This window comes from Aplysia californica, unplaced genomic scaffold (genome assembly GCF_000002075.1).
Source record: "Aplysia californica isolate F4 #8 unplaced genomic scaffold, AplCal3.0 scaffold00706, whole genome shotgun sequence".
Taxonomy (NCBI): domain Eukaryota; kingdom Metazoa; phylum Mollusca; class Gastropoda; order Aplysiida; family Aplysiidae; genus Aplysia; species Aplysia californica.
The window spans coordinates 264,766-273,555 of NW_004797976.1; the positions used below are offsets into that span (position 1 = coordinate 264,766).

General features: G+C 37.9%; 1 protein-coding gene across 1 annotated transcript in view; it reads left to right on the forward strand.

Annotated features, from left to right (window-relative positions):
* Positions 1-1,672: 1,672 nt before the first annotated feature.
* LOC101848075 overlaps positions 1,673-8,790 on the forward strand; it is a gene marked incomplete in the record, with an annotated part of 72,142 nt that continues 65,024 nt past the window's right edge. Inside the window, 1 exon segment of the mRNA XM_005108656.3 lies at positions 1,673-1,795.

Sequence of the window (8,790 nt, forward strand, 5' to 3'; positions counted from 1 at the left end):
AGAGAGAGAGAGAGAGAGAGAGAGAGAGAGAGAGAGAGAGAGAGAGAGAGACAGAGAGAAGCATGGCCAGCAGAGGGCAGAGACTATGCCCTCATGCCCTCTGACATGACCAAGCTGTTTACTGATTGGTCCAAAGAGAAAAACAGGTCATGAAAATGCGCATAGATTTTTTTTCCCCACGACATGTCGTGAACTGCCATCATTTTAACACTCTCGAATTGTTTAAGACCCGCGATTAGTTTTTATGTCCGTTTCCAACAGGACTGAGATACTTCATAATGTAGCCTAAGATTCTTCCTAAAACAACTCAAGTCCGAGAATGCAGATCAGGACATTCTGAGGTGGGTGATCCATGCCTTCGTCTAACAGGACAGTACCACAAGTGTTAATAATACAGCTTTGCTTTGACCTTACAGACAATCGTTTGTCTATGACGTTGTCATATACATAACATTTTGTCTCCTTTTTCTTCTTGTCCTCTTGAAGTAACGTTGTATTCACCTTATCGCTGGTCTCTTATCTGTTGTTAGAGCTGCATGTCAAGTGTTCACCTCCCCCTTTTTTCCTTCTGCGGACCTGTAGTTTCATTCATTCCTTTTTATGGAATTGTCTTGTATAAATTCTTTGTATTATTTGTTTGACACTGGTTTAACGCTTCTTTAAGCATGGTAAGCTTATTCAAAAGACCGGATCTCCCATTCAGAGTCCATCTCCGATAGGATCGGACTCACTGGTGAGCTGAGAGTGTGACCGAGTGCTTGTATGTGTATACAGTGTTTAAGATAAGCCTTGCATGCACATACGTAATCGGCGTTTTGCACGAATTTTGCCATGAACATGATTTAAATAAGTAGAATATAATACATGTAAAAGAAAAATATTGGGACCTGACAATCTGTTTGCTATGTGTGTGTTGCTCTTTGTGCTTATTCGCTATCTGCGTGCTATATTGCATATTTATAAATGCGGGCAAATAACGATCATCTCGTTGCAAACCATGACAGTGCAATTCAATTAATATGAAAAGACACACAATATGAAAAGACACACGAATTGATTCAACAACTCTTCATTTATCCAATCGTCTGGGATCATCTCAGTTTTAAAAACCAAAAAGAAAACAAAACAAAACAAAAACCAGAACAAAACAAAAACAAAGACAAAAACAAACGGTAATAGAGAAAAACTGCTCGATGTGGATTTAAGGATAAAAAAAACTGCACGAATGAAGACATAAACAGATTCAGAAAAATAAAACAACAACGACATTAATGTCTCAATTAGAAAAACTGTTGGCACAGCAGTCTATATAATATATATATATATATATATAAGATCCTGCTGCAATCATCGAGTTTTTATAGACAAACTACCGCTGTTTGTGTTCGCTCTCAGTGAGATTCTTCTTTTATAACCCTCTCTCTTCTTTGTTTTTTCTGATTTAAAAAATCCCAAACAACTACATGAATTTTAGATAAGAAAAATATGATTATGTTAAGTGGCGACAAAATTACATACTTTATGATAAGACAGAAAGATAACCATCTGCTCTGTGCCTGCTGTTGTCCGATAATACGTCAAAGTTATGTTAAGATTTGGGTGTATTGCAAGCAGAATGTCTGCCGAGATACCAGGGTTTTAATTATGCAGATGTTTTATAAACTGTCCTTATCTCTGTGCCTGTGTGCTGGATCTGAGGGCAGAATAGGGTTTTCTGGATTTTGTATGAGCTAATTTCTTGCCAAGGTTGGAGCAATTAAGTGTGCTGAGATATTATTCCCTGTTCACCTGCCAGGTAAGCCCATGGATCTGTTTTTGTTTTCGTTTTATGACATACGTAAAAGCTGATAAGAAAAGGTTTCAGTTGATGTTTCTAAAAATGTGTTTAATATCATTGGTTTTTCCATAGGTAAAGGTTTAAATATCTAAGATATATGATTACATCTGATGGCAAATATTATTTTGCCACATAAATATGACTAAAAATTGCAATAGATTAAGATGCATTCAATAAAATGAAACTAATCTTGAAAATTGAAAAGCAGAAAAATCTCAATGACAACAAAATTAAGGGTTGTAACAGGCTATGCATGAACAAATCTTCTAAACACTTGTGAACGCAAGATACATTAGACAGTGGATATAAACTAGAGTCAATAGAAATGAGCCGTATAAGGAGACTGTTGAAGATTGCATATAAGTAAAACTATTCAAATTAGGCAGTCCTGAAAGAATCCAGAGTTGGGCGGTCTCTAGTCTAATATAAACAATCAGAACGAGAGAGTAAAATGCATCGTTTAGAAAACAGGAATCTACATAAGCTCGAAGAATTTGCTCTAACGGAAACAAATAGAATGGCAAAACAGGCAGACATAGACCAACTTTTTATAGAGAACTGAAATAGATGAGCAAAGGGAGAAGACTGGTATTATATAGGTTGTTTTAAAGAGCTTCGAGCAGAGAAGTGAGAAGCGAACCATGACAGCCGTGGCCTATTTCAATTCTGGCAACTGAAGGAGAAGTACCTTTTTTCTTGTGACCAAAAGCGGCAAAAAAACAACAACAACAAAAAAGACACAACAACAACAGAAGTTGAATACAAACAAAAAATTAAATGCATTTCTACTTCTTGACAGATACTTTCTAATCCTTTGGCTAGACGTGGTCCCAAACTTTGTATACTGAGTCTGAAACAGAACTATCCATGAGATTAATAAAAAAAAATGTCAAGGTTGCATCAATTTCGTCATAACATTGTCGCTTTTAAGGACACGCGGGCTAACCCAGCTTTTGAGGGTTTACAGAAATCTTGACCTACACCAAGAGTGGCCATTGCCCTACCTATAGGAGAAATTTGGTTTCATTGGTGTGTATATTTGTTTGGTTATAGAAAAAACTCTCCTTGTCTTTTAAAGAAACTGAATACCTTCGATTTTCTCAAAACAGCATTTTACGGGATAGCTCCCTTGTGCTTAAAAGCGACCATATACAGTATACAATTAGTGATCTCACTTCTGGCTTTCCCATGCTCCTTCTGGTAAAAGCAGAATCATACGTTTGTGTCTGTCTAAGATACCAACTTATACACTTTAGATTAGAATATGTGATTTGCCAGCAATTTAGACAGTGTTTCAGAAACAACGATATTAATAGCACACGGTCAATTGTTCCAATTTTGTCATAATTCCGATTATGCAACTTGCAATTTCGTCGCATGTCTGTGAACAACAATAACTATAACAACAACAATAATAATAATGAGGATATAAAAATAATAATAATAACAACAACAACAACAACAATAATAATATTTAACATAATAATAATAAAAATTATAGTAATAATATTGATGGTGATAATAATAATAATAATAATAATAATAGTAATAATAATAATAATAATGATGATAATGATATAATAATGACAGTGACAATGACAATGACTATCTTTATTTGTCTGGCCGGGAGAAATTTGTCTTGTTCTTTTGTAATGGCAGTAGATGTTACAAAGGTTAGGTGTACTCACACATACGCACAACTTGACAGGACATTAGTAAATACATTTCGCACGTGCTAAAACAACCCGTTCCGGAAAACACACTCACTCACACACACACACACACACACACACACACACACACACACACACACACACACACACACACACACACACACACTCTCTCTCTCTCTCTCTCTCTCTCTCTCTCTCTCTCTCTCTCTCTCTCTCTCTCTCTCTTTGTTTCATTTGTAGCACTGTGTGTTCAGTAACTTCCCTGCAGTTGGTACGAGTGAATTTCTATATCTGCCTGCTCTTACTTATTTTTTGGAAATGTATCGTTAAGGCTGGTCCCAGAGTGGCTCTGTGGGTCTGACCTGTAGCTGGCCTGGCGCACGCCGTGTGCGTGTCAGCACAGCCGCACTGTGGATTGGCGCCTGTGTCTCAGCGAGCGCGAGGCACACTCGCTGTGTGTCAGCACTGCCGCACTGTGTGTTGACGTGTGTAGGTGTGCAACTGACGGGTCTGCCTTGCTTTATTTAGGTAGGCTACTCTGTAATCCAAGACCAATTATACCAAGACGGAACAACTGTTCTTTACGTCATGTGCCAAGAGCGCCCCCCCCCCCCCACACACAAACACACTTTCAGCTGCGCGCGGCGATAGTTTACATTGGTTACAAATAAAGGCTAGATCTAGATCTAGATCAGATGTAAATTATTACATATAGAGCTATCTAGAATCTTGGCCTTTCTAGGGACATACCTCTGCATCTCAATCTAGAGAACCACACCTAGCCTAGATCTAGGCCTAAGCCTACGACAACAGTCGAAACTAGGTCAACCTTTCGATTCGAAGTTTCAAAGTATGATAAAGTGCATTTCTATGTGATATTGTGGCCAAGTGTTGATGCTAGCATCAATATTTAATAGTAAATCACCTAATAATACTTACTTCTTGTTGATTTTGATGATCTGTGAAGAGTTTCAGTCGAAAATAAACACGAAGCGAGGCGACACATGTCCGCCATTTTTACAACACTGTTGAATAGCACGTCTGGCGCTTCGTGCAGCTCTGCTGACAAAAAACAGACGATTCAGCTACGCTGCTTTAGCACACGATAATGTATACATTCATTTGCACGGTGCGAGCCAGGCGAGCTACAGGTCAGACCTACAGAGCCACTCTGGGACCGCCCTTACTGCGGGTCGACAATCGAAATTCCGATGTCAGTGGGTGGCATGGTTGCTTAACATTATTTCCGACTTTTTTTTAGAACGTTTATTTTGTGCAAAAATTCAAAGTTACTTAGGTCTCAACCAATTGTTCTTGATGCCTTTCTGAGTAACTTGTTTATTTTTATGATATGCTGTCTTCCCAAATTACTACTATAGCAAGAGATACCAACATGTATCTACGTTTCTATTGCGGTGGTGTAGAATATGTGAAGGATGGATGGATTCAAATTGAAGGGCCTAAGTTTCCCCCAGAAGGTACAGCTTCTGATTTGCCCTTTTAGCGATATTGTTTACGTGATTTTGCCATACAAATTTGTTGTCGATTGTAAGGCAAATATTTATATGAATTCGTGATTTCATTTGTTTCTTGTTCAATTACAAGTGGTGGGATTGTTGGTTTTTCTCTTCTAAAGTAAAATTAAATAATTTCCTTTGTTTTTGAGAGGTTCACTTAAAAAAAACCTTTGAATTGCACCATAAGGGTTTATGAATCCAATAATAGCGGAGTCATCTGCGAACTTAATTGAGTGTTGTATTATATTTATTTATATGATCGGTGGTAAATTTGTATACGGAACTTATATCATTATAATAATAATAACAATAATAATAACAACAATAATAATAATAATAACAACAATAATAATATACATCGATGATGGCACACGCCACTGGTTAAAGAACAGCTTGATTTAAACATATTGTACTGAAAGAGCATAATATTCATGTTTTTTTTCCTTAATGCTGGTGACTGCACATTACAGCTGGCCTAATTTTAAGTTTCATAAGTGTCCGACTCTGGAAGATTTGAGGGTAATGCGCTTCACAATGGGGTTGCTTTTGGCGTTATCGGTTTATGGGTTCATTTAGGAGCTAGGTGCCCAATTGTATTTAGTTTTGCAAATTTATTTCCTATTAAAAAATCATTAAGCTGTTTAACTGATAACGATAGCAGCGCACTAGATGAAATTAATATAACACATTCCTACATAGCATACACATACACGAATATGTACTGGTTAAAAAACAAAAACACAAACAAAAACAAAAAGTGAGAAGGACTATTTTGACAAATAGGGACGGTATATCGGCGTTTCAATTAATAATAAAACGTTGTGAGACCGGCTATTTTGACGAAAAGGTACCGGTCTAAAGATGAAACCTTGTGCTAAGACTGGCCAGAGAGATGGGCGCTGATGTACGCACACTGCATGGCTTAAAAGCGACGAGAGAAATTCGGCGGGCTGCGCTGCTTAGGATGGGGATGAGTGACCTACAAATTAACGCCGCACTCGAGCAGAAGTGGGCTGGGGTTAACAACTCGCGGAGACCTCGTTCTTTCACGTTCATCTGTTCTCCAGATTTGGCCTTTAGAGATCGTAGTGACTTCTGAACTGAGCGCGAAGGAGCGATTCAGGACATGATATTATTATGAATGTACTTTTCGTATTCAGGAATAATTTGTAAAGACTTTTTGTTCGCAATAGTAGTCAATTATTATTATTATTATTATTATTATTATTATTATCATTGGAACATCTTGCTGTCATTGAAAAAACAGATGGCAAAAGAAACAGCGGTAGACCAAGAAGAACTTCACGAAAGAACTTCAAGCCAACTTGATCAGTTCAGTGGTTGGGAAAGGCTAGGATAATATATGCGTTTCAGAGCATCTGAGCAGAGATAAGTTTCTAACAATAATTGCCAATATATCGATGTCTGTTTCCGATCTGGTACTTAATGATGACCGTCTCTCTCTCCCCCTCCCTCCCTCACCCCCCCTCTCTCTCTCTCTCTCTCTCTCTCTCTCTCTCTCTCTCATTATATAACACACACACACACACACACACACACATACACACACACACACACACACACACACGTACACTCACACACACGCACTCAAACACACACACACGCACATATATATATATATATATATCTATCTATCTATCTATCTATCTATCTATATATATATATATAAATCATATTAGGGGGCTCTCGGGACCTAGAGGTTAAGGTGTTGGCCTCTCACTCAAAGGTCCAGGGTTCGAATACGGGTAGCGACCGAAACATTTCCTTCTCTAAAATTGTTTCCTTTTACTTCCATTCCTGCTCTTTAGCAATACTCTGTCGTCTGCTTTCGTCTCCTCTTTCTGCAATCCACCCCCTCGCCTCCTTTGCACCTCTGGGCTCCGGACTCTTTCTGCAGCCTTTCTACTGCTACTCCTTGGCTACTCCTTTCTGCTGTCTTTCAGCCACACTTCTGTCTGAACTTCTGGTATGAAAGATCTACACCTAGCCTTCTCGGACAAGGGCCAAAAATCTCAGAGGCCCGTGTGCAAGTTGCGCACGTTAAGGATCCCTTGGTGATATAAAATCGAAAGGAGTAGGCTCCGGCCGCCATCCGGGCAAAATCTAAAATTTCCTACCAACTAAAAAAGTTAACTGTGTCCCACGCGCTCATATGACCTTATGCAGTTGCAAGCGCCGTAAAACACTAACCAAAAAAAGTATGTATATATTATATACATGTATGAAGTTTACCACTGTATTACCCTTAGACTGCCCTTTCAAGAAGAGTGAAAATATAGTCTAAAGAATGCTTGTGATACAAATTTTTGTTGTAGTAATTAAAGCAATATTTTTCGGATTGCTCTCTCTCTCTCTCTCTCTCTCTCTCTCTCTCTCTCTCTCTCTCTCTCTCTCTCTCTCTCTCCCTCTCTCTCTCTCACACACACACACACACTCACACACACACACTCTCTCTCTCTCTTTCTCTGTTTTTATAAGTATTTTTCTGTCTGTTTCTCTCGCTGCCGTTTGTCTGTCTGCCCGTCTGCCCCCTCCCATCTATCTATCTATCTATCTATCTATCTATCTATCTATCTATCTATCTATCTATCTATATATCTATCTATCTATTGCTATCTATCTATCTCTCTCTCTCTCTCTTTCTCTTTGCCACTCTCTATTCCATATTAAAGCAAGTCTTTTTCCTGTTCTCTCATAAGACGCTAATTAGCAAGAGGTCGACGACAGAAGAAGCAGTTTCCAGACCGTTGAAAGCCACACACGATTAACCCATTCCAGATTTAACATACAGTATATCGGTCAAATCCAGTGCCACTCCTGTGCCTATCCTTGATCTATGTTCTACATAATGGCGAGGTCTCCATAGCGAAACGAATCGTCTTTTATTATACAGATCCACAGATCCATTCACTTCAACATAATCTTTTTAATAATGATAACAATCATGAAACTAATATTACACACGCACACACACGCACACACGCATACACTATACAGGCATACACCCACACACATAATAAACACACATACACACACACACTCACACACACACACACACACACACACACACACAAATCCACTCACATATATATATATATATATATATATATATATATATATATATATATATAGAGAGAGAGAGAGAGAGAGAGAGAGAGAGGTAGATAGATATATTAAGCAAATAATTATATCATGCACTTACATATAATATATATATATATACATAATATATATATATATATATATATATATATATATATATATATATATATATATATATATATATATATATATATATATATATATATGTCACGACACGGCGGAATCAGGCTCTCGTCAATTTTTGGGCATGTAGAGTTATTGGTATAATCTTAAAGCTTGTTCATTTGTCTTGCTTTGGATGAAAAGATATCCATTTATCTTGAATGGAAGTCGAGATATTTGTGAATGAAGGAGGTGGGGTCGCCTGGTTTCAGAGTTATCATAAGTGAGAAAACGGCAGCTAAAGATGAGTAGTCTGGGTGAAGACTGACAGAACGTTGAATCTGCTCAAACGGCGACGTGTGTAGGACAATCTGCAGAAACAGTCACTTGTAATGTGTTCTTTAATGGGCGTGAAAGGTGTTGAGCCAAAAAACCCAAAATTGTATAAAAATGTCCAAACCTGCGGGAAAATGCCAGTTTTTTCACTTGGACTATTTGGACTAGCGTTTTCACCACGCTGCCTCTTATATATATATAA